Consider the following 25403-nt stretch of genomic DNA (forward strand, 5'->3'; position numbering starts at 1 on the left):
ATAGGGCCACCAATCTGCTCCATATGTGGCTTTCTTCAGTAAGCCATAGTAACACAAAGGCAAAAGTTTTACCAAACAGATTCAACAGATGGATTGACAAAAAATGGGGCAAAAGATTTATGACACTGACTAAAGGGTTAAAGAGTTAATGGACCACGGAATCAAAGCTAAAAATGAAGGAAAGTAAAAATTAAAGGAGATGAAGAAATTAGAAAGATCTAATAGAGGTGCTGATAAGTCTAAGAACCGGTATACTTTAAGAATAACTAAATGAGGGAGCTGAAAACCTATCAAGGTGTAGTGAGGAGGTTACCCAGCATTATGGTTTAAGTGGGGGAACATTTCAGAGGTATGACAAGGCACAGAGTATGGTCCTGAAGAGGGTGCTTACATGGATTAGAAATGATGATGATGAGGTCAAGCAACTATGATGCCAGGATACTGGCAGGATCCACACGGTTGCTGAAGATAAAGATAATAAAGAGGGGCCGGCCCAGTGGCACAAGCAGTTAAGTGCGCGCGCTCCGCTGTGGCGGCCTGGGGTTCGCCGGTTTGGATCCTGGGGGTTCGCCAGTTTGGATCCTGGGCACGCACCGACGCACCGCTTGGCAGGCCATGCTGTGGTGGCATCCCATATAAAGGGGAGGAAGATGGGCACAGATGTTAGCCCAGGGCCAGTCTTCCTCAGCCAAAAAAGAGGAGGATTGGCAGATGTTAGTGCAGGGCTGATCTTCCTCACAAAAAAAAAAAAAAGATAATAAAGATAATGGCAGGAGTTGGGAGGAATAGAAAGACGTAGGCCTGATGACAGTATCTAACATGAAAGGGGAGGATAATTAGAAGGTTAGTAAATAGAGCAGCCAGAAAGAGAGGAGTTTAGACATAAGGACTGATAAGAAAAATTACCCTAATGGTTCATATTGAATCTTGCTTCAAATAAATTTAATTTATAAATGGATGTGCTAATTTAACTGAAATCTCTTATTTTATAACTGAATAAATTAGGACTCAAGAAGAGAATATAACCTGCTTAGAAATTGTATAGTAGGAACTTGAACCCATGTTTCTGCTAGAACATGCAGCTTTAACTAAATAAAACCGATGGAGGAGGGTTTCCTGTCCTAGAAAGGATGAGTAGAACATTTTCATCAACTTCTCTGCTATACGTTAATTTGGTATTAATAAGACTATTTGGCAATGACTAGGTAAAAGCTAGAACATCTGCAGAAATAAATAAAATTAAATACATAAATTTTCAGAATAGGTTGCATCTATGTATGTTCTCAACATAAATTATCCTTTCATTTATCAGAAAGTGAATAAAACATCTTATGACTAATCCTATTTAGTGAAAAGCTATAAGGAGCTTTACATGGTAAACAAGCCAAGGTAAGCAAAAGGAGAAAACTAACTTTTGTTACACAACCTAAGTCCTGAAGGGAGTCTAGAGGAGACTTTTTCACCATTCACTATCACACTATTACACTATCACACTATCACTATCACAGTCACTGCTTGTGGCACTGCACAAAGTGCAAAGCACAAAACCTAGAACCTCTATGGCTCGTGGTAGGTTCTCAACAAAGGATTCTTTTTTATTTGTTGCTTAAATGGTAACTCAGTTAATCAAGTAAAATTTCTTCAAAATAGAAAGGCCTTTTTATAGAGGAAAAATATGCTCTGCAGGGTAAAAGACAATAATTTTCCTGATACCCCTGTTTTACAATTTGCGTAGGTTTATGGTTAAGATTCCTCACTCAAACCTCTTAGGAAATCACTGTCTTTTAAAGTAATCCTCCTTTCACTTATTCCACAAATTAAGCATCTTCTATGCACCAGCTGCTATTTTGGGTTCTAGAGACAGAACTGTTAATAAAATAGATAAAAATCTCTGACTTCTTGGAGCTTATATTCAACTGGCTATAGGCAGACATTAAACAAAAAAATGAATACATAAAATATCCAGTATGTTAGAAGATGATAAAAGTAATGAAGAAAAATTAACCAGGTAAGGGGACAGAAATTGGGGGATTTTTCATGCAAATTTGATTTAAGATATTGAACATACTGATGAAAAAGCTATTCTAATATAGAAGCAAAATGAATACTTGAAACAGGTACTAAATTCCCTTGCTAAAGTATTATTTAAATAAATAACCTAAGTTCACGCCCCATATATGACGCACATCTCTTCCCCAGCCCAGCCCACCACCCTACCCTGATGACAGTACACATACAGACATGCACGATCAAGCAAACTCACATAAAGAACCAGATCTAGAGGTAAATTCTCTCCAACTTAAACACAAAACATTGTCCCAGGACTAATTTTGCACTGCAACTCCTCAATATAACTGCTTATCTATTTTACAACTCTTCTAACTTAAAACCAATTAGATAATGGTATCTTTTCAAAAGATAGACACACTTTTTTAACACTCAGAAGCAAAACAAACCAAACAAAACCGCATGTAATGTCCAAAGAATAAAGTATCTTGTTAATGAAACATGAATCTGGAGAAGCGCAAGTAAAAGGAGAGAAGAAAATGAACAAAAACATTTGATGTCAAAATAACATGTGCAGCTGCAAACGGCCTCACATTGTCAATTCCAGTGGCATTACGGTATACCTTATCAGAAAAGGTTTTCCCAAGATTTCTTAGATGAGAAGAAGCCATACACTGGTTCCATTTATTCATTTACATATTTGCTCAACAAACATTAATCAAAAGTTTACTATGTACCAGGCCCTGTATCCTCAGAACTGCCTCTCTCAAGAAGCTCACACTCAAGAGAGAGAAATTAATAATAATTATATTGCACTGTGTTACATTCTCAGAATTCAGAGAGAGCTTTTCCTTCCTTCAACAGGGATAAAATATAAAGCTATATTCAAGATCAATCCAAGCTAAACCTCTGAAGTCCAAGAGAAGCCAAAGATCAGAAACTGTAAGGAATTAGGTGAGTGAAACTAGCATTGCCAGTCCCAAATTAGGTTCATGAAGTCATCATTACCACAATAAAACTTCAGTGTTTGAAATAACTAAGTCCTAGCCAGATCAATAAGGTAAGAAAAGGATATAAAAGGCATACAGATTGGAAGAAATAAAACTGTCCCATTTGATGATGACATGATTGCCATGTAGAAATTTATATCTACAATACATATAGAACCTTTAAAATTTAATAGTTAAAAAAAAATCCATCAACAGGTCAGAGAATAAACAAAAGGTGATAGAGTCATACAATGGAATACTATTCAGCAAAAAAGTGGAAGGAACTATTGATACATGCAACAATCCGGATGAATCTCAAAAGCATTATATTATGCTTAGTGAAAAAAGCCAGTCACAAAAGGTTACACAGTGTATGGTTCCATTTATATAACAGTCACATAGAGAAGGAGAACAGATTAGCAGTTGCTCCCTTGTGGGACAAGGACAGGGATAGCTCCTTTGTAATGATGGAACAGTTCTGTATTTTGATTGTGGTGGCAGTCGTTACACAAATCTATCCATGGTATCAAATTGTATAGAACTGTAAACACACACAGACAAGTGCATGTACAAACCAAATAAAGCCTGTAATCTAGGTAACAATATTGTACAAATGTCAATTTCCTTGTTTTGATATTGTACTACAGTTACATAAGATGTCACCACTGGGGAAAGCAGGGTGAAGGGTTCATGGGATTCTATGTACTATTTTTGCAACTTCCTGTGGGTCTATAATTATTTCAAAACAAAAAGTTAAATAAGTAAACAAGCCTAAACTTGCTTAATTTCTACATTTTCATTTTACTGTTTCCTATAAATGCACTTTACTTTGTTCCCAAGACCCCCATACATCTGAGGGATCTCGTTTCTGTTTGGAGTTTTGTGCCCGTTTTGAAAAACAGTCCATTAAATTGTGTTTGCCAGAAGCAATCTCAATCCCTCAGCTCAGGTAATTCATTTCAAGTAGGGCTAAAAATTAAGAGAGGGCAAGTGGGAAAAAAAAGTGAGACGAAGCTGCAAAAATTGCTGTCATTTTTTAAAATCTAAGCAAAAGTTATAAGCAATCACAGGATGGAAAATCAATTAATAGCACTTCATGTCTTTTGCTTATTACAATGTCAATTTTACACCATTAAAATAGAAAAATTCCCAACAACTTTCGAAAGCAGAAAATCACTTCTCCATCCCTTTGTATTCTGCTTTTAGAATAAGTTTGTTTCCCCCATTATTTTTTAAAGGGTAAAACTAAAATTCTATTAGATACACGTACTCACATTACAATAGACACACCACAAAAGACAAAGAAGTCCTTTCAATCCAAACATTAACATAAATAACTCAAAACTTTTATAGAAACAGGAAATCCTATCACTAAATCCTAATTCCTAATATATCCCCCTTGTCTTAAAGGGCTAGATAACATTAAAATGATTTTCATTGTAAAAACTGCCCAGAGTGATTAAGTTAGTGCAAAATCAAAGCTAGGAAATCAATGACAAAAAATGAAAACCTAACAGAGAGAGTGCATGCATTTACCTCCAGTCCCTCTTGAGATTCCACAACCCTCTTTAACAACTGACAGAGCAAGTAGACATAAAATCAGTAAGGATTAAAAAAAACCTGAACAATACTATCAACCAACCTGACCTAAACGACATTTGGAGAGCAAACAGTGGAAGAATATACATTCTTTTCAAGACCATACTCAGTGTCATAAAACAAGAATCAATAAATTTTAAAAGACTCAAGTCATATATGTGACTGACCACAAATTAAAAACAAAAAAGATCTGAAAAATCCCCTAATATTTGAAAACTAAATAACATACTTATGAATAACTCATCATTCAAAGAAATTAAAAGAAAAATTAGAAAGTAATCTGAACTGAGTGAAAAGGAAAACACAGGTCAAAATGTGTAGGAAGTAGCTAAAGTAGTAGTACACACAGAGAAATGTTTACCACTAATCACCTGTATTAAAAAAGAACAGACTCAATTCAATGACCCCAGCTTCCACCTTAAGAAACTAGAAAAAGTAAATAAAATCCAGCGTAAGTAGAGAAAAAGAATTAATAAAGAGGAGAGCAGAAATCATTGAAATAGAAAACACATATAGACATACACATATACATAAGTAAAAAAATGAAATAGTAACAGAAATAAGTTAAACTAAAAGCTAGATCTTGAGAAAATTGATAAATCACTCTTCAGACTGATTAGGGAAAAAAGAAGAAAAAAATTACCAAGATCAGGATGAGAGATTTACAATTTTATGCCAACAAATTCCACAATTTAGATGAAATGGATAAATTCTCTGAAAGGCATAAACTGCCAAAGCCCCCTCAAGCAACACAGAAAGTCTGAATATTCCTATATCCATTAAAGAGATTGAATTTGTAGTTTAAAAACTTTCCTACAGGTGCCGGCCTGGTGGCGCAAGCAGTTAAGTGCGTGCACTCCACTGCGGTGGCCCAGGGTTTGCTGGTTCGGATCCCTGGTGCGCACCGATGCACCACTTGTTAAGCCATGCTGTGGCGGCGTCCCATATAAAGTAGAGGAAGATGGGCACAGATGTTAGCCAAGGCCAGTCTTCCTCAGCAAAAAAGAGGAGGATTGGCATTGGATGTTAGCTCAGGGCTGGTCCTCCTCACAAAAAAAAAAAAACTTTCCTACAAATAAAACTACAGGTCCAGATGGTTTCACTAAAGAATTCTACCAAGCAGTCTTTAGTTTCACTAAAGAATTCTATCAAGCATTTAAAAACACAAACAAGCAAACAAATTCTGCACAAACTTTTCCTATAAGGTCACCATTATCCTGACTCCAAAACCAGACAAAAGACATAACAAGAAAAGAAAACTACAGACCAATATCCTTCATGAACACAAATGCAATAATTTTAGCAAATCAAATCCAACAACATATTAAAAAGAGAATACACTCTGACCAAGTGGGGTTTATGCCAGGAGTACAAGGTTGGCTTAACATGTAAAAATCAACCAACAAAAAAAATCAATATAATTTACCAAATTACCAGACTAAAAAAGAAAAACTTTATCATTTCAATCCATACAGAAAAAAGCATCTGACAAAATACAACATCCATTCCTGTTAAAACTCTCAGCAAGCTAAGAGGGGAACTTCCTCAGCTTGATAAAAGGTATCTACAAAAAATCTAGTGTTAACATCATACTTAATGATGAAATACAGAATGCTTTCCCCCTAAGATCAGGAAAAAAGCAAGAACGCCTGCTCTCATCACTTCTATTCAACACTGCACTGGCACTTCTAGCCATTGCAATAAAGCAAAGAAAAATAAATAAATAAATGGCATTTGCATTTAAATTGGAAAGGAAAAAGTAAAACTATATTCATAGACAACGTAATCATCTATATAAGAGAATCTAATGCGATCAACAAAAAGTTACTAGAACTAATAAGTGAGTTTAGCAAATCTGCAGGATACACGATCAATACTGAGAAATCAGTTGTATTTCTATACACTGGCAACAAGCAATCAGAAATCGAAAATTGTAAAGCAATTACACTTACAATAGCATCAAAAAATATGAAATACTTAGGGATAAATCTAACGAGATGCACAAGACTTGTACACCAAAACTACAAAATATTATGGAGAGAAATTAAAGAAGATTTAAATAAATGGAAAGAGATACTATGTTCATGGTTCATGAAACTCAATAACGTTAAGATGTCAATTTCCTCTAATGATAAGGAGTTTAGAGTTTATTGTTTGTGTAACAGGAAGCCATTGGGTAATTTTAAGCAAGACTTGATATACATTGTTTTTAATGTACTAATTTCTAAAAAATATATATATATTTTTTCAACGTACTGACTACTTTGTGGAGAATGATTTGTAAGCAGGTCAAGGGAATGCAAAGAGATCAAATAAGAAACTACTGGAACAGTTCAGACTAGAGAAATGGGGGCTTGGACTAGGGTTCTTAGTAGTAAAGCTGAGACAATGGGGGGGAATAGACAGATTCAGAGTCTACTCTATACAGAGAGCCAACTAGACTAGCTCTTGGACTGAACAGGAGGTAGAAAAACAGAAGACTCAAGAATAGCATCTTTTTTTTTTTTTTTTTTTTGTGAGGAGATCAGCCCTGTGCTAACATCCGCCAATCCTCCTCTTTTTTTGCTGAGGAAGACGGCCCTGGGCTAACATCTGTGCCCATCTTCCTCCACTTTATATGGGACGCCGCCACAGCATGGCTTGCCAAGCAGTGCGTCGGTGCGCGCCCGGGATCTGAACCAGCGAACCCCGGGCCGCCGCAGCAAGAATAGCATCTTTTACCAAGACCATGGCACCATTTACAAGATGAAGAACACTAGGGAGGGAACAAGTCAATCATTTTGGACATGTTACAGTCCTTTCTCCTAATTGATTTGCCTCTAAAGAGTTATAAACAGTTTCTTACGTTCCACACTCACTAGTAACAACTTTCAAATGGTAGGCCTCGACCACCCTTTCTTCTTGACAAGAGTATTACCTTCTACGCTTCCATATGTAAAACCACAGGGCCGGCCCCATGGCTTAGCGGTTAAGTGCGCGCGCTCCGCTGCTGGCGGCCTGGGTTCGGATCACCGGCGCGCGCCGACGCACCACTTCTCTGGCCATGCTGAGGCCGCGTCCCACATACAGCAACTAGAAGGATGTGCAACTATGACATACAACTATCTACTGGGGCTTTGGGGGAAAAATAAATAAAATAAAAATTATAAAAAAATAAAAATAAATAAATAAAACCACAAAGTCTGGAAAGCTGACTGACAAAGTCAGTGTTAGGTGTATCTGACTCAGGAAGGGTAGCAAATACTCTGAGTCTCCTAAGCATCATAGTGAAAACAAAGAAACTGTCTTTCTAGCAGTGTGAGCTCTTATGATATAAACAGGATAGCCTTTTTCGTTACGAAGTGAAATCCTCTTCCTTTCTGCTTTCAAAGACTCAGACTCACAGCAGGAACAGAAAAGCATGCAAAACTAGAATTTTATACAACATTTACAACCAATTCATACTTACTCTGACTACCATTTGAAATATTTATCCAATGAAATCTAGTTTTGGGGAAAAAAAAGTTACCTTTTTACACTTTTATATGATGTCCTGACTCCTCCCCAGATTCATTTGCTAACTTCTAAATGCTGCCCCTAAGGACTGAAAACATCTTCATTAAGACAGAAGGCTGCCGGGCCGGCCCCCTGGCTTAGCGGTTAAGTGCGCACACTCCGCTACTGGTGGCCCAGGTTCGGATCCCGGGCACGCACCGATGCACCGCTTCCCCGGCCATGCTGAGGCCACATCCCACATACAACAACTAGAAGGATGTGCAACTATGACATACAACTATCTACTGGGGCTTTGGGGGAAAGAAAGAAAAGGAGGAGGATTGGCAATAGATGTTAGCTCAGAGCCGGTCTTCCTCAGCAAAAAAAAGAGGAGGATTAGCACGGATGTTAGCTCAGGGCTGATCTTCCTCCCAAAAAAAAAAACAAAGACAGAAGGCTGCCTCTACAGAACTAATAGAAAACACCAGTCAATAGTGAATGCCAATATTACCACAATCACATAGCCCTGCTCAGTTGATGCCTGAATGTTCTGAGAATCTCTTGAAATAATAGATGGAAGACGGAAAGCACACTTTGTGTAGGCATTTGTGACCTACCAGAGGAAACACTGGAATCAGAAACAAAAGCATCCCAATCCACTACTTGTTAGCAATAACATCTTGAGTAATATATTCATACTATGTCACAGCTTCCTCATTTATAAACCAGAGACAATAATACTGTATATTCTTCAGCAAGTTGCCTTAAAGAACAAATGAGAGAATTTATATGAAACCTTTTTTTTTTAACCTGTGAAATGCTTTTAGGTGACCATTTACTGGTCACCTAAGTGCCTAGTGTTGTACAAGGTACTTTACAAATAACATATCCATTTTATAAATGAACGACATGAAGAGGAAAGGGAAGAAAGGGGAAAACATGGAAGCAAAGAGAAAGGGAGGGAAGAGAAGGGAAGAGGATGGAAGTAAAAGGAAGAAGAAAACAGAAGTAGTAGTAGAATGAAGGAAAGAAAGGTCTGTATGCTTAATTTCACAAAATTATTAGGAGCAGAATCAGGACTCAAGATCTCAAAACTGAGATTATCTCATCTCAGCACACTGTCCCACTATTCTCCTCCTAGCTATTCCTGCAAGGCAGATATTCTCAAATTCTTTCTAGCTATTCAGATCCTATCCATTCTTCAAGACCTAGCTCACAGTATTTCCTCTGTGATGCCTTTTCTTCCTTATCACCTGAACCCCAAAGATTTCTCACTTTTCTGAATTCTTACAGTGTGTAATCTATATACTAGCCACTTGGCAATACAGAATCACAATCCCTTCTAAATCTAAGAAGTTCTTTCTAAAAACCTAAAGTTTTTTTCAAGCAAATTTGATGCCAACATGAATCCAGCAGCAAAATTGACCTAAGGCAATTTTAATATTTATTTATCCCACTCAATATGAATATTCCTATGTTTTGCTACAGAAATATAATATGTTTGATGACTTGGTACCACCCCAGATCCTGCTAGAGGTGTTAATGTATGGTATACGCACCTCATTATCTCTAAAGTACAGAAGAATTCTGAATTCTAAAATACTATATCTACCTTCAGTGGTTTCAGATAACGGAATGTGGATCTCTCTTACCATGGATTATTAGTTAGCTTTCCATGTATATTCATTTTATACCCCCAATTAGAAATTATAATCTCAATAAGGATATAAATATTTCTTCAAATCTCCTCTTAGCCCTTCTTAGCAAGAACTACAGATATTATAGTTGGCACTTAGTAAACATTATTTGATGGGTGCTTTAATCTGGTGTTGGTGACTTAAAACCAATATAAATAACCTCAGCATCAGTTACTGAATAGGCTGAGGATATAAATATATAAAACAATCTTTGCCCTAAAGAGAACTCATCATGTAATAAGGGAGACAACAAAAAATAACCAGGCTGTGATGTACATGTTGCAATTACTAGGTTAAACAAGAGAAACAGTGGATAATTTCTAAACTACTTGGGGTTGGTGGGAGTAAAAAGAAAAAAATAACCAATCAACATAAAAGAAAAAAGAAAAAAGTAAAGAAACATAGAAAAGGCAGGACAAATAGCACAAAATAAGACAGCAGATAAACATCCAAATATATCAGTAATTACAATAAAAGTAAATACACTAAATGCTCCAGTTAAAACAAAGATTATCAAGCTGGATGACAAATGGATGGTCTAGAAAATAAAGGTTTTTAAAAATAATACAGTGTAGGGGGCCAGCCTGGTGGCATAGCAGTTAAGTTTGGATGTTCTGCTTCAGCAGCCCGGGGTTCACCGGTTCAGATCCTGGGCACAGACCTACTCAAAAACATCAAGCCATGCTGAGGCAGCATCCCACATAGAAGAACCAGAAGGATCTACAACTAGGTTATACAACTATGTACTGGGGCTTTGGGGGGAAAAAAGAAAAAGAGGAAGATTGGCAACAGATGCTAGCCCAAGGTGAATCTTCCTCAAAAAATAAATAAATAAATAATAATACAGTGTGGAAAAAAAATCACAAGAGTTTTGATATCTAATAACCTAAAGAAATGCAAGAAAACAGGTGTATTCAGATATTGTTGGCAGAAAGTAAACTATTAGGGCCGGCCCCGTGGCTTAGCGGTTAAGTGCGCGCGCTCCGCTGCTGGCGGCCTGGGTTCGGATCCCGGGCGCGCACCGACGCACCGCTTCTCCGGCCATGCTGAGGCCGTGTCCCACATACAGCAACTAGAAGCACGTGCAACTATGACGTACAACAATCTACTGGGGCTTTGGGGGGAAAAAAATAAATAAATAAAAATCTTTAAAAAAAAATAAATAAAAAAAAAAGAAAGTAAACTATTAAAAAATAATACCTATTAAAATATGTATACAACCTTTGATCCAGCAATCGCATTTTAGAGCATCTATCTTAGAGAGAGAGAAGCACTGATACGTAAGGATACGTGAATATGGATATTTATTACAGCATGTTTCTAATATCTGCTAAGAGAGAAAAAGACGAATAAACCATGGTATAGTGATTTTTAGAAGTCCCTTAAAACCTTGAGTTTCCCACATCTCAGTAGTTCCCAAACTTTGCTGCACAATAGAATCAACCTGGGGAGCTTTTTAAAAAAACCTGATCTCTTGGTCACAACCATACCAATTAAATTTGAATGTCTGAGATTGGGAGCCAGGAATCAGTATTTTTAAAGATTCCCAGATGATTTCAATGTGTAGCAAAGTCTGGGAACCAATACCACATCTATTAAAAAAGAGTTTACTGCTCTGAGGTTCCTCCTTGTTTAGGGTTGCTAGGTTTAGCAAATAAAAATACAAGATGCGCAGTTAAATTTACCCTGCTCTAACATTCAATTTTTTCTGTCTGGTTTTAGATGAGAAAAGGGAGTTGTTACAGAACACTGAAGAAAAAGTTTCTCTACAACTTCTCAACAAGATTGGTTCAAGTGAAACCAAGAGAGAAGTTTCCCAGATACAAAATAAAGAGAAACATCATCAGAGAGATGAAGAGCATTTCACTATGCATGAAGAGAGATCTGGATTCAGACCACACTTCTACCATGAACCATCTGTGTGAACCTGGGCAAGTGAAGCTGAAGTTTCCATTTCCTCACCTTACACACTGATTGAGTAAGCACGCCTATTTCACAGAGTTGGTATAAGGATTAAATGAGCTAATGCATTTCAAATACTCAGCACAGTCCCTAGCACATAGGATGTATTTACCAAATGCTATTTTTTTAATCATGCAGTAAATGTGCCCTTCAAAACTGGCCCTGCAATAAGAAATGCTAGTTTATATGGAAATACTAGTTAATGTCTCCAATAAATTACTTCTAAAGTAAGGATGTAACTATTCTTTAGCTAACCTCTGACTGTTTATATAAGTAAGCAAGTTCCAAATAGAATAACATCATATATGAATCTAAAAAAGTTTTTTTTAAAAATATGATACTTTAAGCACAAAGAGGATTTTGCATCCTATGTTCAAAGCATGTATTATTCTTTTCTCCATGAAACTAATATTCTAAAATGCCAATAGGCTATGCTTCTATTTACATCAACAATTGTGCTGCTGAAGGAAAACAGCTGAGGCCCTTTAATACAAGGCAGCTAACAGACTGCCACCATAAGTTTATATAACAAGAACTAGTATCATTCAGTAATGAGGCTAGATTAGATGACCATAAATTCCTTCAAAAGGCACAATATAGCAATTTACATTTGCATTCATAATCAGGAACCTAAACAACTACAGAATACACAATAAAATGTCTCATAAAAAGTTTTACTGTCAGACAGAGATGCTCCTAATCCCATCATTCTGAAATGCAGACCAAAGTCACTGTACAAAAGACATGGACCACAATTTTATACAGTCAGACCAGGTTAACAAAACACCCGGATTCATTTCATTTGTAGTAAAACACATTTTAAACACTATGGTTCTTTGATAGTGTTTTATTGCCATTTCAGCTATACAACTGCATCAATGCTGATTTATAATTATATACATATTCTTTTTAAAATGTTAATATCTGGCACCACCATGAGGGTCTAAATCCCACAAGGACAAGAACCATGTCTGTTGTTTTCACCCTTGTTTATTCAACACCTCCCACACAAGCTAGAAAAAAGTACTAAATAAATATTTGCTAAAGGTTACCAAATGAATAGGGGGAGGGAGAGTTAATTCTTATCACTCATTAAAAGCAATTATATGATTTGTTTCAATATAAATCTTCCTACTCATAATTAATTCTCCAGGCATCTTCATTGAAAGCATAGTGGGGAGCATCTTTTTACCCCATTTAATACTCCTAGTTCATAGAAAAATTATAATCAAGGACAACATATATAAAGCAACTAATTTGTTGAAAAGACTAGTTGGTTTCTTCTTTAAACATAGCAATATAAAACAGTCACACATCAATTACACTGCTTAGAAAAAGAGCAAAAGGGGTCCGCCCCGTGGCCTAGTGGATAAGTTCAGCAGCCCAGGTTCGATTCCCGGGCACGGACATACACCACTCATCAATGGTCATGCTGTGGTGGCGACTCACATAAAAAATTGAAGAAGACTGGCACAGATGTGAGCTCTGGGCCAGTCTTCCTCAAGCAAAAAAAGGAAGATTAGCAACAGATGTTAACTGAGGGCCAATCTTCCTCAGCAAAAAAAAAGAGAGAGAGAGAGAGAAAGCAAAAAACTTAACTTCCTAATCATACTGAGTGACACATACAGGAATAGTTACTGAAGATGCAAGGCTCAACAGTAGTTTCTCTCCCTCTCCTATAGCATCTTTTGCTCTGCACAGTTCACTACACATCTCTCTCTGTCCTGAAGGCCTGGGATCTTGGTAAGCACAAAGACTATATCTCATTCTTCTCTGTGCACCCAGCACCTGGCACAACAACTGGCACAGAGGAGTCAAAAACGGTTTATTAAATTGAGAAAGACATGATCCCTGTCCGAAAGGAGATCTTCACCTAACAGAAGAATGGTTCCCCTAAAGGTTTGTCCTTGTTTTTTAATCCTTCAATGTTCTCCCCAAGTGAATTCATCCACATTCATAGCTTCAACTACCATTTTCATACTGATGATTCTTTGAGTCTTGAATCTCATCCCTAACACACATTTCTTGAGCTCTATATACAATTGCTTACTGGCCAATCATTTGTATAACATACAGATCTCTTGAACTTAGACATGGCCAGCACAGAGCTCTTTTTCATTCCCTAGACCTGCCCTGGCTCCCATATTCTTGTTTTTTTGATTAATGAAATCACTCTGTAAGATCTATCACATCTTTGTTCTAAGAATAATCATTGGAGGCTTCTACGCAAAAGATAACTATTAGATCTTTGGTTCCAGAAAATAATCTGAAATGTATTTTATAAATAAGCCAATGAAGAAAAAGGGTCAGAATAGGGGTAAATAAAGTGGGAAAAGGTAAAAGAGTAAAGAACATGGGCAGGTGCAAAGACGCTCATTCAGTCAAAAAAACATTCTCTGAGCACTTAACATACACTGATCTCCCTCCCCCTCCCTCACTCTCCTACCCACCCCCACTTATTTATTGTATCTGCACTCTATCTTTTAACTCCAGCTATCATCTCTACACAAAAGACTTCCTCCACCCCATTTCTCTTTAGTGACCTCATTAAAATTCTCAACCATTTTGATAATCCTCAATGGCTCCCCACTAAAAATTAAGTCCTAATGCCTCCCTTAACATCCAAACTCCTTTGCCCTTTAATCCAATCTACCCAACCTAGAGTTCACAACCTTATCTATCACTCTACTCCTTCTCTTAGGCTCCATGAAGACCGGCACTATGTCTGTTTAATTTACTAAGATGTAGCCAGCACTAGGCACAGTGACTGCCATATAGTGTGAGTAAATAAACTCTATGCTCCAGCCAAAATGAATACTTGCTATTTCTAGAATTTTAGACAATCATACCTTTACTTCATGTTCCCTACTCTAAAGAGGTTCTCTCCCTTCCCAAGCTCCACCTTTCCATGTCTAAATCTTACCTATCCTTCCAGGTCTAGCTCAAACACTACCTCTTCCATGAAGTTTTCCTTCATTCCCTAGAAAAAGATATTTATTGTTTCACAGACAACTCCTAACATACTTTGATCACTTCTAATCATCCTTTAAAATCCAGCGCAAGCATTATCATTATTAAGCTTTTAATTCCCACACACATCTAGAACTGATCACTACTTCATGTGTCCAAACTATGTCTCATCCAGTTTTCTATTACAGCAATTATGAATTAGATCTCTGAGAACAGGAGAATGTCTTATATATCTTATTTTCTCCACCATTTACCACAAATCCTGACACCTCCGTGAATGCTAGAAACATGTTTGCTGAATGAATAAAAAAAATCCAGACAATATGTAGATACAGTATTTCTTAATACTAACATAAACCAGATGAGATTTAGGAAGGGACTCTACAGCCCAGAGATACCATGACCTTAATTTACAGACAAATCTAAATAATAATATCCTCAAAATTACACTCACACTGATGTTCTCTCCCTTTTATATCTCTGTCCAAAGAATGGGTACTAACCTTGTACTAACCTTTACAACATTCTAGCAAGATTATTTCCCAGGTCCTGCAACAGATAAATGCATGTCTCTATAAAATCAACAGCTTAGGCTGAAAATGTGCAAATTAGTTTCATATGGATCACAGAACCAACTAGACCACCAGACGTTCAGTTTAACCTATCAGAGCTTGCATTATTATTAAGATGCTTATTACATATACATTCCATATTTTAACACTGATGGAATATTTTAAGTCAGAATTCTTCCTACATTTCTCTCTCTCATTTAACACAGTAATAAAACACACACACACGTGCGCACACACACACACACACACCAGAGGATATACTCCAAAAGATGTCATTTTATGCAGTACAAAACAATTCCACAAATATGGGGACATAAGATGGACAGTTTTTTTAAGGAAAAAAACCTAACTAAGAAAACTATTAAATGTATTCACAAACAGAAAATATCAATCAGGAAATTCTGAGGCAAACAAAGGAAAAACAGAAGAGGATTATATTAAGCTTGGGAGAAATATAGAAAAAAAAAAATAGCAGAGCTAGATGAGGCAGCTTAAGAAGTATGTATCTTATTCTTCTTTTTTATCACCCACAGCTCCCAGCATAAGACTTCAACATAGTGAGCACATATATGACATTAACTGAACAAAAATAATGAAAATAAGACCTGCTACAAGAAGGTAAGAAATAGACCAAGAAAACAGAGCCCAGCTCTTTGAATCTGTTTTATGTGCCATAAAACACAGGAGGACATGGCAGAAGCAATGTCATCCTCAGGGTAAAAGGCAAACAATGCCAGCTCCTGGGCGAACAGGGGTAGAGGAAGAGATGGCTCAGTCTCAGGTGCTATGAAATGAAGATAATTACACGAAAAACAATTTTCAACCCCCACAATTAATGTAAATCTGAGGGGATTACCTTTGGCCATTTCCACAAGCCCTTCAAAGACTACCTGTGTCAGGGATCCCCAAGACCACCCCCAGGTTCAACGATTATCTAGGACTCACAGGACTCTGCATATACTTGTACTCATGACTAAGACTTATTACAGTAAATGGAATCAAAACAAAATCAGCAAGGAGAAAAGGTGCATGGGGACAAAGTCCAGAGGAAACCAGGGGCAAGCTTTCAATAGTTTCTCCCAGTGGAGTCACACAGGACACATTTAATTACTCCAGCAACAAACTGGGACACCATGTGTGAAATACTGTCTACCAGAGAAGTCCATCAGAGGCTCTGCTCAGTTTTTGTTGGAGCTGGTTACACAGGCACACTTTGCCTATGACATACCAAAATTCCAGACTACCAGGAAAGCAGATATTCACATTGTTTGCACAGTCTAGGCACGGTGAGTCACTCTTATCATTTAGGGAAAGCTTTATCAGTGTAGGAAACTGTTACCATTCAAGTTCCCAGATGCCAGCCAAGGGCCAATCTTGCAAGCAGGCCTTTCTAAGTATAGCAGTCTCAGGCCTTGTTAAGTCTTTTCTACACCCTATTCTTTCTTAACATTCATCTCTTTTAAGGCTACCAGTCTGCACATGCTTGAACCAGCCTTGTATTCTAGACATTCTACAGACAAGAAAAGACACATTGCAAAAATGGGGAATGACAACTCCCTTGGAAGCTAAAAAAAAAGACCTGAGTCATATACCATAAGCAGATGATTTTTAGAGAAACTGATTTTCACCTAAGCTTCACTGACTCAACTACTGCATACAAATAGCAAATATTACGTTACATGGCTGTTGCAGGGGACAGTGACAAGAGGGGAAAATTCTGTAAGAAACAAATCTTGCTATCAAGAAGCCTATAATCTACTGATGGATGGGATCTTCTACCAAGAGTCCCAGCAAATATTTACAAATGCTAACTTTATGAGAAAAAAGAAAAAAAGAGATGTTATCATAGAGAGAAAAGCTTTGAGAGCGCTCCTCATAACCCTTACAGTAAAACAGTTATTCAGAAAATTAGAGATTAAATGTTAAAGGAACAAGGATATCAGAACACTCAAAACCAATTCATTTTGTAAATGTTTACAGAGAACCTACTACATGCTATGCATTGTGCTATGCTCTGGAATCCAAGAGTAAAGAGAAGCAAGTGCCCAAAGACTAGCAAATGAGAAAAGAATGTGCACAATAATAATATCATCATCTAATGTTTACTAGAGTTTACTATACACCAAGCACTTTTCTAAGAACTTTCTATATACAAATTCATTTAATATTTAAAAAGAGAATAACTACTTTATATATTTTTATTGCCATTTTACAAAGAAGGAAAAGAGTTACAGAGAGTAATTTGCCCAAAGTAATGCATCTTCTAAAGTTGGCAACAAGTTTAAGCACTCTTAATCTTCATTCATGCTCTTGGAGTCTACCACCTATACACAGTAATAAGGACTGTAAGGTTGTATAAGGTTTAACTGTGGTACAAATAAGGTGAAACAACTCTGTTCAGGATGGGGGAATCACAGAAGTCTTCACAATGGAGGAAATCATTGAGCTGGATACACAGAAGTTGACCAGGACAATCTAAGCAAAATGAACAATATATGCAATTCCACATAAGATTCTGAGAGAGTCATATCAAGCGCTTTGATTTCCCACTTGAAAATAGAATTTATTAAATGAAAAGTTTACAGAATAACTGTTATTTGCTGCTATATCTCCTTTTTTTAAAGAACTTTTACTTATATTTTATATATACAAATTTAAAATTAAGGTACAGTAAATGCTATATTTACATGTATTTTAATGAGTCAGAGAACTGTGGAATAACAGAATCTGAATAAAATTGCAATATAATTGGGGCCAGCCCAGTGGCATAGTGGTTAAATTCAGCATGCTCCGCTTCAGTGGCCCTGGCTTATGGGTTCAGATTCCAGGTGCAAACCTACACCACTCATCAAACCATGCTGTGGCGGTGACCCACATACAAAATAGAGGAAGATGGGCACAGATGTTAGCTCAGGGCCAATCTTCCTCACCAAAAAACAAAAAGTAATATAATTTAACATACAGTAATTCATAGTCCAAACTATGTATAAATAAGCTAGATGTTTAAAAAACTTGCAAGTACATGATATCATCCATTTGCCCCTCCAGATCACCCCCTGTACCTCAAAACACAGGATCATTAAGAACTATGTCAACAGGTTCCCTTGCCCTCTTCTGTCCAGATGGGTTCAGCCAATAGGTAGCACCAACAGGAGGCCAGAGAAAGAAAAGAGGGTACGGGAGAGAGTGGAGCGCAATTTATTCTCTGGGTTGGTCCCTGCAGGGTCATGTTAGGCTGGCTGCATCCCACTACCACAAGCCATGCCAATTGTCAGGTCATCTTCTACAACAGCCCCCTTTGTCTCCCAAGGATCACTTCCTCCCCTCGCTCTTTCAAGCCTACACTTGGTAACAGCATCAGGTTATTATTAAGCAGAAGGTATTATGTGTATGTTGCCATTTCACTACACCCTGTCCATGTCCGTTTATTATAATCTCATAATTTGTTCTGTTTCCTGCCAGGATCCTGACTAATATATGGAATAAAATGAAACATATTTTCATCTTTATTTGCATACTCTAAAGAACAGAAATTCCTTTCAACTTGTAGAGAAAATTTTATGTAAACAAAACCATGTAAAACTCCTATCCCTATATGTAATCTTAATCAAAATCTTCAATATCTGAACAGTTGATAAAACTGAGTATCAATAAATCCACAAAAAAACACAATTCAAATAATCCAACCTGCCAAAAACTTTCCTCTCCACTTACTTACAAGTCTTGAAACAGACTTCAGAGTCAGACCTGGTTTTGAATTCTTACTCTTTCACTTACTGTCCTACAGCAAAGAATTTGACTTAGTGTTGTTCGCTGTTGTATTCTAGGCCCCTGGTACAGTGATGATACACAGTGGGTACTTCATAAATATCTGTGGAATGAAGGGACAAATGAACAAATCTCTGCAGGCCTGAATTTCTTCACCTGTAAAATAGGATAATTCTATCTACCTCACAACGTTCTTGAGAAAATAAAGGAGAATATATGTAAAATAAACTAGGTGTAGGGTCTAGTAAATATTAGTTCTCTCTCTGAACTCAAATATCTCTAATAATTCTACTTTGTTTACATGACAGAATGTACCCACATCAGTACTTTCCAATCCTTCCTCAGCGCTGTTAAATACACCTATACAAGCATTACATGACATTAATAGCTCACTTAAAAGACTTTCTGGGGCCGGCCCCGTGGCATAGCGGTTGAGTGCGCGCACTCCACTGCTGGAGGCCCGGGGTTCAGATCCCAGGCGCACACGGATGCACCTCTTGTCAGGCCATGCTGTGGCAGCGTCCCACATAAAGTGGAGGAAGATGGGCATGGATGGTAGCCCAGGGCCAGTCTTCCTCAGCAAAAAGAGGATTGGCATGGATGTTAGCTCAGGGCTGAGCTTCCTCACAAAAAAAAAAAAAAAGACTTTCTATACAAGATTTAAACAAAAACAAAACCTGTAGCTATAACTTTTAACTGATGCTTTAAAAACACCACTTGTTTTTTTACATATATGACACTTTGTGGAAAACTTACATAAACATTTTCTCATGTATTCTAACCCTCAACAAATTCAATAAGATGTCTTTCAGAAGTCTCAATCAACCAATTTATCTAAAAAATTTTTTAATTTTAAATGCCTCTTAAAAATATGGAAGCCACTATTTTTAAGGCTGTACACCTTAAGTTCTTTACAAATTATCACAGAAGATATGATAAAAATGTTTAACAATCCAAGATAAAATTCACCTCCTAATTTGTTCAAGCAAAGTAACTAGTCTGTCATTTCACTTCTCTCTTAAGGATCCTCTTGAAAATAAGCAACTAGGTTTCTTTTTTTTTTTTTTTTTTTGTGAGGAAGATCAGCCCCGTGCTAACATTCTGCTAATCCTCCTCTTTTTTTGCTGAGGAAGACTGGCCCTGGGCTAACATCCGTGCCCATCTTCCTCCACTTTATATGGGACGTCGCCACAGCATGGCTTGCCAAGCTGTGCATCGGTGCACGCCCAGAATCCGAACCGGGGAACCCCAGGCTGCTGCAGCGGAGCACGCGCACCCAACCGCCTGCGCCACCGGGCCGGCCCCAACAACTAGGTTTCTAATATCCTGCTAAATCTCATGAAAATCTCCCAATGTTCATTTTAAAATCTTTTATGAAACATTACTTTCATACCTTTGAAAAGACACTAGGTGGCATTAGAAACATGGTCCTCTTACAAAAAAGAAGAAACCAAGAGTGGAAAAGAGCAATTTTCAAGTTAACAGGCAATGAATGCACTTAATCTAAACTCCTGTAAGTCTTACTAAGTTGAAAACTTCACTACCTTATACTATTCGCCCTTTCCCATATAAATTTTTCATGCTCCCCTACATTCCTTTTCATTCTCTGTACTCTCTTGCAGGATGATTTAATCCACAGCTTCCAACTCCCTATCTATAGCTCCAAAACTGATCTCCTTTATTCTCCGTGTCTATTTCTAACTATTAAAAGGGTACCTAAAACAAGTGGATATCCACATACAAAAGAATAAAGTTGGACCCTCCTACTTCACATCATATACAAACATTAACTCAAAATGGATCAGTCAAGTAAGTATAAGAGCTAAAACCATAAAACTCACAGGAGAAAGCATAGCAGTAAATCTTCATGACCTAGAATCTGGCAATGGATTCTTATGAATGATATGAGACTAAAAGCACAAGCAACTAAACAAAAAATCAGATAAAATTAGACTTCATCAAAATTTTTAAATTCTATGCATCAGAGGACATTATTAAGAAAGTGAAAAGACAAATATAGAATGGGAGAAAATATTTGCAAATCATGTATCTGATAAGGGTCTAGTATTGAGAATATATAAAGAACTCTTACAACTCAACAACAAAAAGACAAATAACATAACTTAAAAATGGGCAAAGGAATTGAATAGACATTTCTCCAAAGAAGATATAGAAATGGCAAAAAAAAGTACATGAAAAGATGCCCAATATTGTTAGTCAGTAGGGAAATACAAATCAAAACCACAATGAGATACCATTTCACACTCACCAGGATAGTATAATAAAAAATTAATAACTTTTTAAACACAGAAAACAAGAAGTGTTGGCAAGTATATGGAGAAACTGGAGCCCTTGTACATTGCTGGTGAGAATGTAAAATGGTGCACCCACTGTGGAAAACAGTTTGGCAATTCCTCAAAAAGTTAAAGACCCCAGTGATGTCTGTAATGTCTGTCTGTAATGGACAGAATTACCATGACCTCTCAATTCTACCCCTAGGTATACACCCAAAAGAACTGAAAACAGGTACTCAAACATGTATATGTACACACGTTACAGCAGCACTATTCACAACAGCCAAAGGTGAAAACAGCCCAAATGTCCATCAACAGATGAATGGATAAATAAATTGTGCTATATACATATAAGGGGATATTATTCAGTCACAAAAAGTAATGAAGTATCAATACATGCTAGAATGTGGGTGACCCTCCAAACATTATGCTAAGTGAAAAAAGTTAGACACAAAAGGTCATATATTGTATGATTCCATTTATATGAAATGTCCAGAACAGATAAATCCATAGACAGAATGCATACTGGTGGTTACCAGAGGCTGGGTGGAGAAAGGCTTAATGGTACCGGGGTTTTACTTTGGAGTGAGGAAAATGTTTTACAACTGGATAGAGGCAGTGGTTGCACAACATTGTGAACGTACTAAATGCCACTGAATTGTTCACTTTAAAATGGTTAATTTTATGTTACGTGAATTTCATCTCAATAATTATTTTTAAAAGGATATCTACATGGGGCCGGCCCCGTGGCTTAGTGGTTAAGTGCGCGCGCTCCGCTGCTGGCGGCCCGGGTTCGGATCCCAGGAGTGCACTGATGCACTGCTTGTCTGGCCATGCTGTGGCAGTGTCCCATATAAAGTGGAGGAAGACAGGCACAGATGTTAGCCCAGGGCCAGTCTTCCTCAGCACAAAGAGGAGGATTGGCATGGATGTTAGCTCAGGGCTGATCTTCCTCACAAAAAAAGAAAGAAAATAACAAGTATTAGCACAAAGATGTAGAAAAATTAGAACTCTCATACATTGCTGGTGGGAATGCAAAATGATGCAGCCACTGTGGAAAACAGCTTAGTGGTTCCTCAAAAAGTTAAAACTAGAATTACCAAATGACCCAGCAATTCTACTCCTAGGTAAATACCCAAAAGAACCAAAACCAGGAACCCAAACACACCCTTGTACATGAATGCTCACAGCAACACTATTCACAATAGCCAAAAGGTAGAAACAACCCAAATGTCCAACACCTGATAAATAATGGATAAACGAAATGAGGTGTATCCATACAATGGGATCTTATTCAGCCATAAAAAGGAATAAAGTACTGATAAATGCTACAATACAGATAAACCTCAAAAACATCATGCTAAATGAAAGAGGCCAGACACAGAAGATCACATATTATATGACTCCCATTTAAATGAAATATCCAGAATAGGTAATCCATTTTGACAGAATGCAGATTAGTAGTTGCCAGGGCTGGTATAAGGGTGGAATGGGGAGTGACTGCTTAATGGATAGAGGTTTTTCTTTTAGGGTGATGAAAATGTTCTGGAACTTGACTTATATTCAAAGTTAAATCCAGTTCTGAGCTTTGGTTTTTCAAAGTTTACTTTTCTCTCTGTTAAATCTCATTTTTTTTTTTTTTGAGGGAGACTGGCCCTGTGCTAACATCTGTTGCCAATCTTCCACTTTTTTTTTTTTTTTTCTTTTTTCTCTCCAAAGCCGTGGTACATAGTTGTGTATCACAGTTGTAGGGTCGTAGCTCTTCTATACAGCAGGCCACCTCAGCATGGCTTGATGAGCGGTGAGTAGGTCTGCACCCAGGATCCGAACCAGTGAACCCCAGGCCACCGAAGTGGAATGCATGAACTTAACCACTACGCCACCGGGCTGGCCCCTAAATCTCATTTTGCTGGTTCTTCTTGAACTATCATTTCTGTTTGTGAGGCTCTGACTGAATTTATCATTCAACATGGGAAACATGCCATCAGCGTAATGTGATAAGCACTCCTTCTATGCCTTTATCCAAGAAGTTGATAAAAATGATGATTAAGATAAGAACAAGAATAGAGGTCTGTGTGACATCATTTCAGGCTGGTACTGACACATTAAATCAACCTTCTTTTGCAGACATTATACCTCAACAAGTATTAATCCATCCAGCTGTAACATTAGCAAAGGTATTCCAAAAAGGTCTTTGCTCCTTTAATAAGTAATTATACATTGCTTACTATGTGCCAGATAAAATGCTACACATAGACTAGGAACATGAAGATGGAAAGAGTCACTCCTTGCAAATGATCATTCCTGTAAAGGCAATGTCTGCCAACAAAATAAAGAAAGAATCCCAAAAGTATATTTGGAGAATCAGTCAAACTCTACCAATTAAAAGATTCTTGGGATGTACAGCCCTCCTGTTAAAATGTCAATATTCGGTACAGTTCACTGGTTAGGCCAACCTCAGTATAAATTACTTGAATCCAAAAGACTGATTTCAAAGAAAAAGCATCCATGTCTAACTTTTCCATTTGTGGTCTCTGTCTCAGTTCCTCATTCCTCTTTTGCTAATCTCAATGAAAACTCATTCATTCAATAATTGTTAATTATTGTACTTTATAATAACTGTTATAGAAAGCTATGGAAAGATTTTAATCAAGTGAATGGCTAAACCTTGGTGCCAGATAAATATTAACCAAATGAAAAAAACTGAAAGATAAAACTAAAAGAAAGAAGAATAGACATGATCAGATTTGTGTTTTTGAAAGAACAGACTTTAGAGTAGGGAATGGCCTGGAAAGGAAGAAGACTGAATACATTGTTACCAGTAATGAGGCCCCTACAATGATCTAAGTAAGAGATTGCAAATGTGGCTTAGACTGGGCCACATCAGTAGTGAAAAAAAGTAGACCACCTAGAGATGTTGGGAGCTAGGGCTCACTGGGTGATTGGATGGGGAGGGGAGTAAGGGTGAAGGAGGGGTCAAAAAGGACTTCCAGGATTCTGGCTTTGGGCTACTGGGTGGGTGATGGTGCTATTTATCAAGACAGGGAACAACCAAGACAGAACTGGTTTAGAGGTAGGGAAAGGCAGAATGACCAGATGGAGTGAGTCTTTTTTTTTTTTTTTTTTTTTTTTTGTGAGGAGGACTAGCCCTGAGCTAACATCCGATGCCAATCCTCCGCTTTTTTCTTGTGGAAGAGTGGCCCTGAGCTGACATCCATGCCCATCCTCCTCTACTTTATATGGGACGCCACCACAGCATGGCTTACCAAGCGGTGCATCGGTGCGCGCCCGGGATCCGAACCTGCGAACCCAGGCATCCAAAGTGGAACGCGCACACTTAACCACCTGCGCCACCAGGCCAGCCCCCTGGAGTGAGTCTTACACATGGTGATACAGTTAAGTGGATTTATGTCAGAAGTACAGAAGACAAAAATCAAAGTTGTAGATACTACTTAACATATTCATCAGAAAGCAAAGCAAGAATTAACCTCATGTCAAAGACGAGAAAACAGGCTCAGATAAGTTTAGCCTTTACTCAAACTCAGATAGCTGAGACAGAGCTTGGTCTTCTAACTTCTAATCCAGAGGTCATTCTCCTATGTCACTTTTTATAATAATTAGATTTTAACTATATATAATTATTTTTAAAGACAAATCATTAATCTTGGACAAGATGTCATCTAAGTTTTTCCCCATCTCTAGGAACATACAATATAATAATACAATTGTATGATCCTTTTTATAACATGCCCTGGAAACCACTAATTGGAATCATGGTTTCTCTACATATATGGGGAATATGAACCTTCAGAGAAATCCTCTCAATAGATACGAGGAAATGTGGGAGAAGTCTAAAAATCTCTTCATAAACACATATCACCTAGATGGCCTCAAAATGAAAATATCTGCTACATTAAGGCTTTTGACTATCCATTCTCCAGACTCTGGTCAAGTCTAACCTCCCCAATAATTATACCCAGCACAATTCTTGTCCCCTTTTGGTAACTTTTTAAATCATAATCAACATTTCATTTACTGTTACGTTTTATTATTTTAAAATTGGTTGTTTTG

The 25403-nt window shown here is 37.4% G+C and overlaps 1 protein-coding gene across 5 annotated transcripts in view; it reads right to left on the reverse strand.

Annotated features, from left to right (window-relative positions):
• The window catches only part of MAST2 (microtubule associated serine/threonine kinase 2), a 229096-nt gene that overhangs the window by 148179 nt on the left and 55514 nt on the right, over positions 1 to 25403 (reverse strand). The gene's annotated exons all lie outside the window — the stretch shown is intronic.

Source organism: Ceratotherium simum, chromosome 22 (assembly GCF_057802395.1).
Source record: "Ceratotherium simum simum isolate JZ-2026a chromosome 22, ASM5780239v1, whole genome shotgun sequence".
NCBI classification, from domain to species: Eukaryota; Metazoa; Chordata; class Mammalia; order Perissodactyla; family Rhinocerotidae; genus Ceratotherium; species Ceratotherium simum.